This window comes from Hyperolius riggenbachi, chromosome 2 (assembly GCF_040937935.1).
Source record: "Hyperolius riggenbachi isolate aHypRig1 chromosome 2, aHypRig1.pri, whole genome shotgun sequence".
Taxonomy (NCBI): domain Eukaryota; kingdom Metazoa; phylum Chordata; class Amphibia; order Anura; family Hyperoliidae; genus Hyperolius; species Hyperolius riggenbachi.
The window spans coordinates 46,170,069-46,186,689 of record NC_090647.1 but is presented as its reverse complement, the minus strand read 5'-3'; the positions used below and the strand labels follow the sequence as shown (position 1 = coordinate 46,186,689).

Sequence of the window (16,621 nt, the reverse complement as noted above, 5' to 3'; positions counted from 1 at the left end):
GGCAAAAAATAGTTAAATTTAATTAAAAAGATGTTGGGGTCAGCAGAAGGTGCACCTGGTGTACCTGTAGAATCAGGTTCCTCCGCTGTAGGCCTCACCTCCACCTCCGACATTCTGCCAAACAGCTCCAGCACGTCTGTTACTGCTGCTCCACTCCAGACATGCTTGGCCCATGTGTCCCCATCCGAAATGGCCGGTCGGATACGCATAGGAAGTGGGGTAGAACGTCAGGTTTTTGTAGGCAGTGTGTTCTGTGCCTTCCGTTTCCCATTGGTTTCTGTGTTCCGGATGGTGCTGTCAGGCTCAGGTCCGGCTCCGGTCCGGGTGCGTGGGCCGGAGATCCAGACCCAAAAAATAGCGCATGTTGGAAAAGTGTCCGGTGTCCGGATCCGGTCCGGCTCCGTACTGTACGGAACGGACACGTGTGAACGTCCGCATAGACTTTGCATTGCTATGCGGAACGTACGTTCCGTTTGTACAGTATACGGTCCGGATCCGATCAGGAAAATCTGGACAGGGAACGCTAATGTGAACCGGGCCTAACCAAGCAGCTCGGGGTGACCCAAACCACTAGGAATGTATAGGGGGGTAAAAGAGACCGAAAAGCCTTCCTACTAATAAGCAATACTCATCTATGGAGAGGGAAGGCTTTGGATCTCACAGTCCTCCATGTCCTCTCCATGCCCTCGGTCAACCTTTAAAATTCTGTGCTTTCGATACTCCTCAGAAGGCTTTTGAAGCTGTTTCGTTCCCAAGTGCTTCCAAAGATGGGCGAATCTGTTCTGCACATGCCCGAGCCCAGACTCATGCGTGGGCAGTACTGATCCACTAGTCTTGGAAAGTACTCAGGGACAAGAGTACTTCCGAATTCTTCAGAGGAGGGCCGAAGACTTATTCAACCTGCAGGTCAAATAACTTAAAAGGGGGGGGGGGGGGGCATGTACAGCTGATACAAATACTGCAATAAATTTGCAGTGTGTCTACTTTCATGGAAGCAGACATATTAACATCCTGTATTTGCAAATTAGCTGCTCTGCTGAGGCAATCGGCAGACACAGCTAAGGGATCAAATTACACTTGTGATTATTCACAGATGACAAGACAAATAACATTTATATCGCGCTTTTCTCCTGGCGGACTCAAAGCGCCAGAGCTGCAGACACTAGGACGCGCTCTATAGGCAGTAGCAGTGTTAGGGAGACTTGCCAAAGGTTTCCTACTGAATAGGTGCTGGCTTACTGAACAGGCAGGACCGAGATTCAAATCCTGGTCTCCTGTGTCAGAGGCAGAGCCCTTAACCATTACACCATCCAGCCACCACAGATGAGGAGGAATTAAGCTTAAGTAAACCCTCTAAATGCATACACCGTGCATCTCTCAGTTTTTTTTCTGTTCTGTGCAAGAGTTCAGGTCCAGTTTAAGTTCTTATTGTGTAAACTAGTAAACATATTGCAAAGTGTAGGACCGCCTTCATCCTGCTGAAACCCAAATGCCTCATCCCCCCTTTTGTTTGTGTTCCTTTATTGTTTCTCAATGAAGTGGCGTTCCAGTCAATAAAGGATCCTGTCGCCAGGCCAGCCACAAATGGCCGCCTCATAAACCTGTGTGTGTGACAACATGTGGCAGTATCTATGGGGCCTCCCCTCCATAAAGCCATACAAGGCAGAGTTTTGGTGTAATTCAGGCCTGTTTACACAGCAGAGGACAGGCAGCAAAACACTATTGCAGATAAGACTGGGAAGAGCTGCTGCCAGTCCTCACACTTAGCCCCACACCTCAGCCATGCCAGCACCTCCAGCGGGAGAGGGGGGAGGTTGGGAGGGGTTAAAAGGTTGCATACCATAGGAGAGTGCTGAAAAGGGTTTGGTGAATGGGTCTCAGTCCTCAGCCATTCTCCTGCAGAAGCTGTGAATGGGGCTGCCTGGCCTATTCTTCCCCTCCTGTCTCCAGGTGACACTGCGCTCTGTCATAAAAGTGCATGCCTGACAGCAGAAAGGGTTTGTTTCATTGCTCCGGGGCATTGAAGCGTCAATCCACCCAAAACAGATCCCTCAGCTGTGCTGCTGGATGCTGGGGACAGAAAGTGCGCTGGATATTAAAATTAAAGTGGGACTCCAGTCAGAGCGGAGGACCCACTCTGATGTCAAGGCATCCAGGCCTCTCATGAACCACTGTTGGATCTTGTAAGATCTTGTAAAACTGCTGTAAACAAGTTCAGTGGTACGACCTCTGACCTTCACTTCCAGGCCAACAGGAGGAGGCACGGTCTTATTCAAATGTTTATGTGTGCACATAGCCTCTTTTTGAAGAGAGCTGATCTTGTTATCACCTTGTCTGACTTCACCAGCACCACCCACACAACAGCTGGGAAAGGGGGAGGAATTATGCCACACAGCAAAAAGTCTGTAACGGACACTCCTATAGCAGTTGCACATGCTGGCCACAGGTCACATACTGGTAACTGTTTTCTGGGGGGGGGGGAAACAAAGAAACCAGTATTTACAGCTCTTTTCCATTTAAAAACTCAATTGCAATTGCGCTGCGATCTTGCTTCTTCCCAATTTCCGGTGGGTGTACAGCATGATTGGGGTGTGTTTTGCATTTTTGCTGGGAAAAAAAGTGGGAAATTGCCGACTTGTGGGAAAATGTGCATAGTGGTATGATTGCTATGTGATATTCCTGTGCCGCTATACAAAGCAGAAGAGCTGAATCGCACAGAAAACGGGGCAGGGTGAAGAATGCGCTCGGGAAAAAAATTGCGGCGCACTAATGGAAACGGCTGTCACAGTTTTTCCCTTAGTTTTAGCTTACCTCAAGTTTTGCAATCAGCTAGGGACTGGGATCAGACTGCTGGTAAAAGGCTGTAGTTGGCAAATGCGTACCATTTAGATTTGCCACTATGTTTTTCAAAGGCAAACTGAGTTTCCTATGTTTAGAATCACCCAGGAATGCTGTAGGCTGAGACTCCTCCCACACTCTCCACTAACTTCTACTGTGTGGTATAATTCCATTCCCCAGCTGTTGTACAAATCTACCCATGTGGCCATTCTAGGGCTAGCCAGGGGAAGGAAAGCTCAGCCCTCTCCACAAGGAGGTAATCGAAGCAAACAAAAATGACAAAACTAGAAGGGCATATCTCTGATCTGTGCATTCAAAAGCTACATAAGTAGTGGGGGTCAGAGAGCACAGGACAAATATTGCATATAGCAGTTGTTGAACTGTCATAACAGGATCCCTGGAAAACAGGTTTCGGTTTGTCCAGACTGATGAGCAGTTTATGGCTACACTTCAAGTATTACGACAAAAGTATCTACAAAACTGTTTCAACAATGCCGATAAGAAATAGAACTATATCAAAATAAAATCTGCCCCACACTGCACCTTCCCGACGTTTGTTTTTCCGCTGGCTGCATATAGAGATCAAGTACTGTGAGCATTTAAAGGACATCTGAGGTGACATGTGACATGATGAGATAGACATGTGTATGTATAGTGCCAAGCACACAAATAGCTAGGCTGTGTTATTTTTTTCCTTTCGCTGCCTGAAAGAGAAACATCAGGTATGCAAGTGACAGTTTCTATCTGGGTCGGACTGGGTCAGACTATAGCAGTGATGGCTAACCTTAGCACTCCAGCTGTGACAAAACTACAAATCCCATCATGCCTCTGCCTCCCCGAGTTATGCTTAGAGCTGTTAGAGCATTGCAATGCCTCATGGGACTTGTAGTTCCACCACAGCTGGAGTGCCAAGGTTAGCCATCACTAGACTATAGCATAACCCTCACTGATAATTACAGCCATAAAATAATTTCCTGTCAGTAAATGGTTTCCTGGAGCAGGAAAGAGATAAAAAGGGTCAATTTATAGATTTGAGCTCCAGCATTCTTCAATAAAGGTGTCCTTGAGCAGAGACAATGAAACAGTGAAAAAAACGTAAAAACTAGATCTAAATATAAAATAAAACTGGGGGATATATATAAAAAAAGTCATTTTTAGGAGAACGAGGATAGATGCAATTGTTTTTCTCATCAGTTTATTTTCACCTCGGAAGTCCTTTAAGATTGTGAGCTCACAGGGACAGGGCTCTCTCCCCCATTGTTTCTTGCTATTGCACTGTATTACAGTCACATTTATGTATTTAGAGCCTGTAACTTGGTTTGCACCGTGCCATAGACAATGACGGCGTGGCAGAGATCATTAGTAATAAAAACTATGAACAATGATTATGCAATATGCTGTGTAGATTCCGAGGGATGTTGCACTGCAGTGCAGAGAATTGCACCAGCCAGGCCAGAGCAATCGAAAACTATCTGTACTACAAATTTCACTCAAAGTCACTGGAAATCAATGATGTGTGATAAACTCCCTCAGGCAGGGGATTCAACAAAGTGACAGGTGACTTTAAAAGCTCAGTTAAGTACCGAAATGAAAAAGGCACAGTCTAATCGGGATTATAAAGGAATAAAAACAGCACATAAAAGCAAAAGGATTCGAGAGAATAACTACGGTAGTTACTTTATGGGATAAATATTTGTATGACGCTTTTCTCCTCCTCTTTTTTCGGACTCAGCGCTCAAGAGCTGCAGCCACCAGGGGTGCGCTCAGTAGGCAGTAGCAGTGTTAGGGATTCTTGCCCAAGGTCTCCTTACTGAAAAGGAAGAGCTGGGATTTAAAGAGACACTGAAGCGGAAAAAAAATATAGGATATAATTAATTTTATGTGTAGTACAGATAATTACTAGATTAGCAGTAGCAAAGAAAATATTCTCAGATTTTTATTTTTAGTTATATAGTTGTCTTTTATAACATTGCAATATTCTCTAACATTTGCAATTTACACACTGCTCATCATTATAAATGATTTTGCAGAGCAGCAGTGAACTTTGGAACCCCTTCTCAGCAGAGAAAAAGATACAATCACTGACAGTTGAGATAACAAGCTTCAGAACACAGAGCTCACTGTGACTTTGAAAGTCTGGAAGCTCAATGGCTTTTTTACATAGATAACAACTGGAGTTTAATTATTCCTGTACTGGAAACAATATTATACTTATGTCACTGCTCCTAGTGTTTTATTTCTTAGTTGTACAGCACATACAAATCATATATTTTTTTTTTCCGCTTCAGTGTCTCTTTAAGACCTGGTGTCCTATGTCAGAGCGCTTAAGCAGTACACTATCCAAACAATACAGTACACCTTGCTTCCCCTCCTCTCTGGATGCAGCAGGTGGGCAGATCAATCAGAGTAAGTAGAATAATACAGATGCCGGGATACCCTTAGGTAGGTCTTAACCCATTTCAACCCTGTGCCGAACTATGTCTGGCACTTTCCAGTTCAGCACCAATGTACAAAGAAAAACATGGCTGCTGCTAGATGCGCGGTTGCCGAATTTAGTTCAGCACAGCATCAAAGTCTGCACTACATAATTTATATATTGCGTGTGCGCGAATCTGAGCTCACTGCTAGGCAGGGCTGCGGAGTTAGTACAAAAATCTTCCGACTCCAACTCCGACTCAGTTTATGAAACCACGACTCCGGGTACCCAAAATGGCTCCGACTCCGTCTCCTCAACTCAGACTCCTTAGTCTAATACTTAAAGGGAACCTAAACTGAGAAGGATATGGATTTTTCCTTTTAAAATAATACCAGTTGCCTGACTCTCCTGCTGATCCTGTGTCTCTAATGCTTTCAGTCACAGCCCCTCAACAAGCATGCAGATCAGGTGCTCTGACTGAAGTCAGACTGGATTAGCTGCATGCTTGTTTCAGGTGTGTGATTCAGCCCCTACTGCAGCCAAAGAAATCAGCAGGATGCCAGGCAACTAGTATAGTTTAAAAGGAACCATCCATATCCCTCTCAGTTTAGGTTCCCTTTAACAGGGCTGTGGATTTTGTACAAAAATCATCCGACTGACTCCTCAGTTCATGAAATCAACGACTCCGACTCCAACTTCGATTGACCAATATTGCCCCGACTGACTCCTCAACTCCACAGCCCTGCTGCTAGGGGCGCTGTTGCTGGTCTGGCACGGCGTCAGACTACCGGTACAAAGTACGACGCTCCTCTTTGGCACTGCGTTGCAACGCATAATAATGCACACGCATCGTGGCCTCCACGTTGTTCAGATCATTTAGCGGAGATGGCTGTGTGATTGGATCGCAACGCCATCTGCGCTACGCTACAGATCCCATTCACTACATTGAAGGGTTCTGCGCTGCGATTCCCGAAAAATGCATGCAGCAGTGTGATAGCGCATCACACTACTGCGCAGCGCATATGATGGGAACGGTAGCAGGGCTGTCTATGCGCTTCTACCGTTCTTGTGTGTCGCGCACTATACGCGCTGCCAAAATGCGCACAGCAGTGCGTAAAGTCTGAACGAGGCCTTAGTTGGTATAAATAAAAATTAACTGGAAATGATTAAACCTGTAACAAATAACTGCCTAGATGCAGAGCAGCAGAACTGCACAAAGGGGGGTCTACAGTCCCAAAAGTAATAATGTACACTTGTTTGTTGTATTACAAGCTTGTGCCCTGTTGTTGAGGCAACCTTTGCACGGTTTCAGTTCTATGACTGCAATGACTGAACCCGCAGGACCAGCATGCCCATCACATACAGAGAGAGAGGGGTCAGTAATGGCTGCCCCTTATACTTCTTACAATATAGGTTTACTTTAATGAGCTATCATGTTCTGAAGAAAAGTCGATCGTACAAGATCAATTTTTTCCATCTGAGCGGAATGATCAGTTGCGTGATACGGTGTATACGTTGTGTACATGTTGTTCACACTGTGGCCAGAGACAAGGTCTGCTCTGTGTGCAGTAGTCAGTTTCCTGTCACGTTTCCTAAACAGGGTGCCCGGAGTTTCAGCCAAGCAGCGAATAAAGTTGTTAAAAAAAAAAAAAAATGTAATTCAGTTGCATTTCCTCAATACAGAAATTCTGGTAAGAACTATGCTTTGTTTGCATCACATCCAACAGACTTTAGTGATAAAGTTAAAGGACCTCTGTCGCGAAAATCTTAAAATTTGAAGTACATATAAACAAGAAGTATGTTTCTTCCAGAGCAAAATGAGCCATAAATTACTTTTCTCCTGTGTTGCCGTCACTTACAGTAAGTAGTAGAAATCTGACATTACTGACAGGTTTTGGGATAGCCGCTAGCCCATCTTCTAATGGGGGGTTCTCAGGGTTTTCTTTATTTTAAAAAGCGCTTAGTGAATGGCGGTTGCTCTGTCCAACTGCCAAAAAAAAAAAAAAGAGTGCAGGGAGCAGGTAGGCTGGTCAGCATCTTTATAAAGACACTCCCTGAAAGAGATTTATACAAAGAATAAAGGCCATGCTGACAATCCCCTATGAAGAGATGGACTAGCCCAAAATGTACTTCTTATTTGTACATGTTAAATTTTAACATTTTTGTGACAGTTCCTCTTTAAGAACACAAGTACGTTAACGGTCATCTGGGATCAGTAAACGATATTCTGGGCGACAACTGGGAGTAGGATGCTGCACAGCCACACCCCTAGCCTTCAGGCCAGTGATGAGTTCTGTTGCTATGGAGGGGACAGACGGATGACGATAGGTGCACCACAGAGCGGCTTCCCTCAGTCGGGGGCCTCTTTCCCCATGCATTTTCTGTGACAGATACTTCCTGAGCTTCAGGCTGCAATCTTCTCAAACAACCTGTCCCATCGAGCCTGACTTCTGGTCACATGATCTGCCCCATATTTCCACACAGAGCACTGCGAGTCCCAATACCCAAAGCAGTTAAAGTCTGACAGAACTGACAGGTTTTGGACCAGTCCATCTCCTCATGGGGGGTTCTCAGTGTTTACAAAAGCATTTCCTGAACAGCAGTTGACCCGCCAAAACAGTAAGATACCAGCCAGCCTCCCTACTCACTTGCACACTATTTTGGCAGGTAGACAGGAAATGCTTTTGAAAACAAAGAAAACCCTGAGAATCCCTCATGAGGTGATGGACTAGTCCAAAACATGTTGGTTTTTCAGATTTTAACAGCTTACATTTTTTGCTGGAATGATCCTATAAAGAAACTACCCCGCCTCCGAGCAACAGTAACAAACCTCGCTGCATACCCAGCCTAATTATTTCCCATTTGCAAAATCCCCACATTATCTCCTCCATGTGGGAAGAAGGAAATCAGCTTCCAATAACGACACTTTATTTAAGCCAAGCAAGCGCCGAGTCTGACCCCGAATCTCGGAACAGAGTAAATATTTCATTCAGCCGAAAATACCGCTGCAAGAATGACAAATATTAATCATTTTATAATATTAAAAACAACCTTTAACATTTACACAGTCACACAAAATGCCAATTACCTTCCTTAAAGCTTTATTTCTGCAGCCAACGCGAGAGCGAGCCGCGGCAAAAGAATACAGCGCTGGGAGGGAAAAAAAAAAAAAACTTTACCCATTTTATTTATTTATTTCGTACCGGAATATTAGATAAGACCGGGAAAGCGTCGCAAAGTACAGCTTAAAGTAAGCCCGCCACTTCTTCCCCATAAAGAGAGGTCTGGATAGAGAGTCTAGAGCCGCCATAAGCCCGGGGTTAATCCGCTGCGGTGCCTAGACAGATAGAACGATGTACTAACGATGGTCACACATAAAGCAACAGCCAGGCAATGCTGCTGGATAATCTGTTACCTAAAACAAACTGCACAATCGATGATCAATACATTACCTGGTTTACCACCTTGTATCCCTAGATATAACTACCGCCTTCAACCAATTGTCATCACTAACCATCTCCTCCAACCAATGGCTAAACTACCACTACAGCCAAAGACTAACACAAACTGACCACTCCAACTAATACTAACCTTTCCCTTCACCCGATGGCCATCACTAACCTTTCCCTTCACCCGATGGCCATCACTAACCTTTCCCTTCACCCGATGGCCATCACTAACCTTTCCCTTCACCCGATGGCCATCACTAACCTTTCCCTTCACCCGATGGCCATCACTAACCTTTCCCTTCACCCGATGGCCATCACTAACCTTTCCCTTCACCCGATGGCCATCACTAACCTTTCCCTTCACCCGATGGCCATCACTAACCTTTCCCTTCACCCGATGGCCATCACTAACCTTTCCTTTCACCCGATGGCCATCACTAACCTTTCCCTTCACCTGATGGCCATCACTAACCTCTCCTTTCACCCGATGGCCATCACTAACCTTTCCCTTCACCCGATAGCCATCACTAACCTTTCCCTTCACCCGATGGCCATCACTAACCTTTCCCTTCACCCGATGGCCATCACTAACCTTTCCCTTCACCCGATGGCCATCACTAACCTTTCCCTTCACCCGATGGCCATCACTAACCTTATTCTCCCAACAATGGCCATCGATAACCTTCTCCTCCAATTAATGGTTAGCCAATGACTAAACACTAGCACCAAACTACCACTCCAACCAACAGCTAACCTCAACCTTCCCTTCACCTGATGGCCAACACTAACCTTTACTTTCAACTAATGGCCATCACTAACCACCTCCTTTTATGAATGCCACCTACAACTAAAAAGTCTAGGATTACACTAACCTAGCACTCCAACCAGTGGCTAACAATAAAGTTTCCCTATCTTGGTTTTAAGGCACACCATACTGAGCTTTACCCTTCTACGACATAGATTTAGTAAGGCTGTACAAAAAAAAGATTGCATCAGTGGGCAGCTTAAAAGGAAACCAATTAACAATAAAAGGTTTATACATACCTGGGGCTTCCTCCCGCCCCATCCGCATGGATCGCTCCCACTCCACCGTCCTCAGACTTCTCCAGCTCCGGTACCGGAGCCCATAACTTCAGCCAGTAGCTGCCAGAGCTGGCGAAGGCTGAGGACGGTGGAGTGGGGGAGATCTGTGCAGATCAGGCTGGAGGAAGCCCCAGGTATTTATAAAACTTTTATTGTTAATGGTCTCTGGTACACTTTAAAATGCATTTTAGGGATCCAATCACTGACAAGTTATGGTTTGAGATAACATGAAACTCCTGAGGTGCAAATGAAAGCAGTGACTTTCCATAAAGGCTGGTGATACTGAAAGCTGTGCCCCCTTCCTGTGACAGCCATTAGAGGGGCATTGCCAAAACAATCCCACGGACGATCAATTGTCTGTTTCAATCGTTCTGTTCGACCACAAATGATTGGTCCTGCCCACTAACTTTTGAAAAAAAAGTAACCAATTCTAAAAATGGATCGATCCCATCAATCTGATTTAACTGCCTAGCAGTATTTTGTCCATTAGTGGGCATGACTGGACGTTTCCAATCGATCATAACGATCAATCATTGCAATTGAATCAGACGATTGATGATCTGTGGGATTCTATCATTAATGATCAGCTTAACACTGCGAAAGGCAACTCCATTTTTGTAATAAAAACTTTATAACACATTCATATTAAAGGGAACCTAAACTGAGAAGGATATGGAGTCTTCCTGTTAATATAATACCAGTTGCCTGACTCTCCTGCTGATCCTGTGTCTCTAATACTTTTAGCCACAGCCCCTGAACAAGCATGCAGATCAGGTGCTCTGACGGAAGTCAGACTGGATTAGCTGCATGCTTGTTTTAGGTGTGTGATTCAGCCACTGCTGCAGCCAAAGAGATCATCAGGACTGCCAGCAACTGGTATTGTTTAAAAGGAAACATCCATATCCCTCTCAGTTTAAAGGGTGTCCATTAATGGTACAATTTTTCCTTCAGATTTGATCTTTAGATGCAATTTTTATGATCAAATTGTATAGAAAACTGCTCTGTGTGTGGCGCAAATCTATGTTATTTGATTCTTTGGTCGATCAGAAAAGAAAAGATTATTGAGCCGAAAGTTGGATTTTATGGTCGAATCTGAATGTGAAGCCTTCTTAAGTCATTCCATTTACAGGAACAATCATTATCTTCCGGTTAGTTACGATCCCTGAAATCTCGTCAAAAAAAAAAAGTACCGTAAATGGGCATCTTTACACAAATCAATTTCCAAAGTACTGCCATTATAAAACCACCTTACAGCAGCAACAACTTCAAAATACTGCAAAGGTTAAAAAAATTAACTCCACTAAATGGAAACCATAGCAACAGCACATGGATCTTTACACAGAACTTCCCAGAATTCCAATCTCCTTGTGCCATTGGCTCAGGGCTTACCCAGAAACCAGCACATATCAGAAAGCAAAACACCAGGATCTTGGCACACCGCACTGACTCCTAGATAACACGGGAGGAGAGCGCACGTCTGAGGGAACACACTGGTGGGGAAACTGGGGATGCCATATTTTTCTGACACCCTAATCGCTCCCACGCATCACTTACTCACATGTTGTTATTCCAACGCAAAAGAAAAAAAATTCAGATCCAGGCGTAACAAGCCAGCGTAACACAGTTCACGCACTTGCCATGTATTCTGGTGACTTGCACTCTGTGACCAAAATCTGACATTTCAATGGACAATCCTCTTCCCAACATGTGACATTTTTTTCTCCAGTGGGGGGGGGGGGGGGGTTTGTTAAGGATTGTGGGAATAATCTTTTGCATACAAAAGACTGTTGGTGTGAGGAAACAGCGAGAATTCTGTGAGTAATCTCCGAGTCTATAGTAGAACGTGCAGGAGACGCCAAGTCGGGAGGCAGATTTCTATAGCCAAGCCTGGGAGCACTAGCTGCTTTTATCTACAACGCTCACGGTGAAAAATCCAGCATGTATCCCAGCCTTATCCATCAACACACATATACAACTTAGCACATACAAACACATAAGCACAGGAAGACCTATTCACAGCCCTAAAGCATAATATAGCCCTAATCCACCACAGAGAACGAGAGGACCAAACAAGCCCAGCGTCCATCATCACCACACACGCCCCGGCCAGGGAATAGAAAGCATATTTACAGGTTATTTTCAAGCCAGATGGCTTCTCCACTCTACAGTCACACCGGGTGCTGGAAGAGCAGATAGCCGTGTGCTGTATGGTGTAGAGAGAGGCAAGAACACCCTTTGCCGTAGAGATCTGCAGGGTGTCTAACCTGGTCAGGCAATCTCCAGGGACACTGCTGTTTCTTGAAGGACTCGAACATACCATTTGCAGCATGTTAAAAACACACAACGAACTAGAACAGTACAAATCAGTGGTAGAAACGGAATGCAACAATGAGTTTTATTGTAGAACTTGACCAAGGGACACATTTCGGGAACTCTTGAAGTAGCCTTGGAAGAGCAGGATGTGGCTTCGCTGCAGAGGGGTGAAAGCTCGTACAAAATCACAGCCGATTTGTAGCAGATATCAGCTGCCTCTGTCTAAATCCGGCTGTGCACTTTTCAACCCTTGTGTGATTCCATCACAACAGATACAAACAATAGCCCAAGTCTGAAACACACACCACAGAGCACTCAATTTTGATCGTTCGGAACTACTGAGGTTACTTTTCTGTTTTCTAACCGCTTGGTACAAAACCACCGATCTTCTGCCGATCCACTTATGTCATTTTTTATCTTTTTCTCTTGACAAATCCAAACACATTTTAGAATGAAATTAAATCATGTTACGGTAAAGCAATAGATCGATTCCTGGAGAGAAGTACAAGGAGTTTTGAGCAGAACAAATCGAGTCGGCACAAAAATCGATCAATACATAAGATGAATGTAAAGGTGGCCAATAACGGTACTTATTTTTCCTTCAGATTCGATCATTCGATGCGATTTGAATGAACAAAATTAGTCAGAAGGCAATTATCAATTGTTCCCATTAACAGAACGATTTAAGAAGGTTTTACATTCTGATTCGATCATAAAATCCAATTTTTGGATTGATAATTTTTCATTTTCCAATCGACCAAGGAATCATATCACACCGATTTATGCCACAAATGGTGCAGTTTTCTATACAATACGATCAGAAAAATCAAGTTGAAAGATCAAATCTGAAGGAAAAATTGTACCGTTAATGGGTACTGTTACAGCTTCACGTCGATATTAATTCAATCTGATTTCCAAAGACGTGATTTTTTTAATATTTATTTTTAAAGGGGCCTCATCTGAAAAAACACAGACTGACGAAAACAACTCTAGTGATCCACATCAATATAGAGAGGGTTTCATCACAAAAGATCATCAACATGCTTCAGACATTCCCAGATCATGGCTAGCCAGGCATCAACGTACAATCTACACCTGACACACATACAGATCTGCCAGGCTAATGCCTCAGACAGATTTCTAGGAATTATAAACACTTAAAAAAAATCCACATCAATATAAAGAGGATTTCATCACAAAGGATTAACAAAGTTCTTCAAACATTCCCAAGTCCCTGGACTTGAAGCCAGGCATCAATGTACAATCTACAACCGAGATGGATGTGTCACCAACAGATCTGCCATGCCAACTTGTCATATAGATTTCCAGAAATGAAAAACACTATACAATATGAAACTTTTTATTTTTAAGTAACTTCCAGAGTCACACCAGCGTGAAAAACACTCAAGTGAATAGATATCAAGCCCAATGGATACAAAGCAAATACACATAATAACCGGGAAATACACATAGCGGCAGGGCTGAGCAGCTTGACACAGTCAGCGGGACACCATTTCTAGGGACAGAACTCTGAGATCACATGACTGTCCCTGGAAGTCAGGAGCACTTGAGGACTTCACACACATACTGGCTGCAGCACAGTCATATAGGATAACAACAGCAAGCTGACCCCCCCCCCCCCCTCCTCCAATAATGTATAGACAGACAAGGCTCCCCAGCAAGAGGCTGCAGGACTCAGTGTGACATTGTGGCTTGCACAGTGATAGAGGGACTTGTACAGTGATAGGGGGACTTGTACAGTGATAGGGGGACTTGTACAGTGATAGGGGGACTTGTACAGTGATGGGGGGACTTGCATAGTGATGGGGGGGGGCTTGCACAGTGATGGGGGGCTTGCACAATGGTAGGGGGGCTTGCACAATGGTAGGGGGGCTTGTACAGTGATAGGGGGGGGGGCTTGCACTGTGATAGGAGGGGGTGGGAGCTTGCACAGTGGTAGGGGGGCTTGCACTTGCAAGTTGCACAGTGATAGAAGAGCTTGAAAGTAGAGATGGGAAGTTCGGATCTTTTCAATGATCCGGATGATTCGAATCGGATCATTGAAGAGATCCGGATCTTTGATCCGAATCTCGGATCATTTTACTACCAGAAGCATTCGGGGGTGAAATGAACAGCAGGACAGGTCTGTGGACAGGAGAAGGGGAGGGGGGTGGACACACAGAGAAGGGGAGAAGATGGACAGAGGGCAGGGAGTGGACAGAGAAGGGAGGAGGGACGAGCAGAGAGCAGAAATGTTTGCACGTAATACCCACATTTATGCTTTACATATATTTCACCTATATGCTCATCTGTACACTCTGAAAGAAAAGGTCGCACAGTGAAAGAAAGCATTCCCAGAAGATAAGTGCAGCTGTTTAGTGCCGAGTGCAGGAGGATTATATTGCCTTTCAATCACACTGTCTGCAAACAGTTACTGAGCTGTGCTGAGCCAAAAGTTTCCAATGTGATCACTGTGCAGCACTACGGAACAGCCAGCCTATAATGAGCAGCACGTTTCAGCCAGTATGTGTGCTCTACACATATCTGGCAGTGGCACCCATGTCCCCTCTCTCTCATCTACCTGTGGCTGCAAGGCTGCCTCCCATCCAACAGAGCGATCCATCTCAGCTCTGCTTCCAGGACCCCGCTGCCCGCTGAGAGGGGGCGTGTCGCTCCTGGCCCCGCCCCTTTTGCGATCCGAATCGTTCATTTTGATGATTCGGATGATCGACTCATAAAATAGATTCGGATCAAAGATCCGAATCGTTCATGATCCGGACAACACTACTTGAAAGGTGATGGGGGGCTTGCAGTGTGATAGGGCACTTGCACAGTGATAGGGGGGCTTGCATTGCTATAGAGGGGCTTGCAGGGTGATAGAGGGCTTGCAATGCTATAGAGGGGCTTGCAGAGTGATGGGGGCTTGCAATGCTATAGAGGGGCTTGCAGAGTGATGGGGGCTTGCAATGCTATAGAGGGGCTTGCAGAATGATGGGGGCTTGCAATGCTATAGAGGGGCTTGTAGAGTGATGGGGGCTTGTAATGCTATAGAGGGGCTTGCAGAGTGATGGGGGCTTGCAATGCTATAGAGGGGCTTGCAGAGTGATGGGGGCTTGCAATGCTATAGAGGGGCTTGCAGAGTGATGGGGGCTTGCAATGCTATAGAGGGGCTTGCAGAGTGATGGGGGCTTGCAATGCTATAGAGGGGCTTGTAGAGTGATGGGGGCTTGCAATGCTATAGAGGGGCTTGTAGAGTGATGGGGGGCTTGCAGGATGATAAAGGGATTGCACTGCAATAGAAGAGCTTGCAGGGTGATAGCAGTGAGCCAGGGACACATAGCACAGCACACACAGAGCACGTCCCGGCAGCCCCCCGCACACAGCAGCCGTACACACACGGGGGAGGGGGGTCGGGAAACACACACAGGAGGCACTCACCATTAGCGGAGACCCCCAGGATGGCAGATAGCGAGGAATGGTGCGGAAAGTCTCCGGAGTCGGCTGCCTGGCACACACCGCTGCTGCCTATCATCCTCCTCTGGCAGCCATTGGCTCCCGGGCTGGGGGGGAGGGGAGGGGGTTTGCTCAATAGGGGTTGATGAAGCGGATGAACAATGCGAGGGGAGACCTGTGATCACACACAGCCAATACAGCAGCGCGCAGCCTATACAGCCAATGCTGCAGCCTATACAGCTATACACACACTGAGGCGGAGCAGGGCTGCTGCTGCTGGCTGCAGAGGGCAGTGCTGGCAGCGCTGCTGGGGAGAAGAGGTGGATACCATTACCTACCTGCCATCATCATCAGCATATACACTGCTACACATAGGTGTCTACCTACCTGCCATCATCAGCATATACTCTGCTACACAGAGGTGTCTACCTACCTGCCATCATCAGCATATACACTGCTATACAGAGGTGTCTACCTACCTGCCATCATCAGCATATACACTGCTATACAGAGGTGTCTACCTACCTGCCATCATCATCAGCATATACACTGCTATACAGAGGTGTCTACCCACCTGCCATCATCAGCATATGCACTGCTATACAGAGGTGTCTACCTACCTGCCATCATCAGCATATACACTGCTATACAGAGGTGTCTACCTACCTGCCATCATCATCAGCATATACAATACTATACAGAGGTGTCTACCTATCTGCCATCATCATCAGCAGCATATACACTGCTATACAGAGGTGTCTACCTACCTGCCATCATCAGCAGCATATACACTGCCATACAGAGGTACCTACCTACCTGCCATCATCAGCATATACACTGCTATACAGAGGTGTCTACCTACCTGCCATCATCATCAGCATATACAATGCTATACAGAGGTGTCTACCTACCACCCTTAATCATCAGCATATACACTGCTATATTACACTGCTATACAGAGGTGCCTACCTACCTGCCATCATCAGCATATACACTGCTATACAGAGGTGCCTACCTACCTGCCATCATCATTATCAGCATATACACTGCTATACAGAGGTGTCTACCT

At 45.5% G+C, this 16,621-nt stretch overlaps 1 protein-coding gene across 21 annotated transcripts in view; it reads right to left on the bottom strand.

Moving 5' to 3' along the window:
- TENM4 (teneurin transmembrane protein 4) overlaps positions 1-16,621 on the bottom strand; it is a 1,797,006-nt gene that overhangs the window by 432,763 nt on the left and 1,347,622 nt on the right. The window contains exon 1 of one of the 21 annotated variants that reach the window (XM_068266725.1): positions 15,538-15,587. The exons of the other annotated variants lie outside the window; for them this stretch is intronic. The gene's annotated coding sequence lies outside the window, so the exon portion shown is untranslated. Of the gene's footprint in view, positions 1-15,537; positions 15,588-16,621 lie in introns of those variants that run through there. 21 annotated transcript variants of the gene reach the window in all.